The sequence below is a fragment of the Salmo salar genome, chromosome ssa03 (genome assembly GCF_905237065.1).
Source record: "Salmo salar chromosome ssa03, Ssal_v3.1, whole genome shotgun sequence".
In the NCBI taxonomy this organism is placed as follows: domain Eukaryota; kingdom Metazoa; phylum Chordata; class Actinopteri; order Salmoniformes; family Salmonidae; genus Salmo; species Salmo salar.
In genome coordinates this window covers 79,386,905-79,387,115 of record NC_059444.1, presented here as the reverse complement: position 1 = coordinate 79,387,115, position 211 = coordinate 79,386,905, and positions in this window count along the sequence as shown.

The window sequence follows — 211 nt, the reverse complement described above, 5'->3', positions numbered from 1 at the left end:
GCCGTCAGGTGGGGCCCCCCGTGTCTCAGGCCCCTCAGTGATTGGTGGAGAAATAGATCAGCTCGTAGTAAAGGAACTCTCCCATGAGCCCCTTAAATGGAGCCAGAGAGCAACAAGACACTTTCTGATAGGTAGAAATAACACGGGAATCTATTAAAAAGAACATGTTCTAAATATTCACGTTTGATTTCAAGGTTATCTAGAACAACAA